Genomic DNA, 347 nt, shown 5'->3' on the forward strand with positions numbered 1-347 from the left:
TACGATGTTTTTATTGCTTAGTGCAGTAGTCTGAAATTTTTTACCCTCCGCAGAACTTTACATGCGCATCGGCAATATTGCTAACCAATGTTTCCACAAAAGAGAAAAAGAAATAATCCTAATAAATGATAAAGATAGACTATGATTCCTTTGATGTTAGGCGAGTGAAAGCTACAACTGGGGAAATAAATTCTGACTGTCTGCTTTGGTCTAGCATTTCAAAAATAAAGCATCAGATGCTCCTTTATAGATCATTGAGCTGGTGGTCCCTCTGCTTTTCCGTGTAATTCTGCGTCTGTTTTTTTACCTTTTGTCCTTTCTTCCTTTCATTTTACTCTTTGGGCGTT

This window comes from Typha angustifolia, chromosome 8 (genome assembly GCF_048772165.1).
Source record: "Typha angustifolia cultivar Huaian chromosome 8, ASM4877216v1, whole genome shotgun sequence".
Classification (NCBI taxonomy): Eukaryota; Viridiplantae; Streptophyta; class Magnoliopsida; order Poales; family Typhaceae; genus Typha; species Typha angustifolia.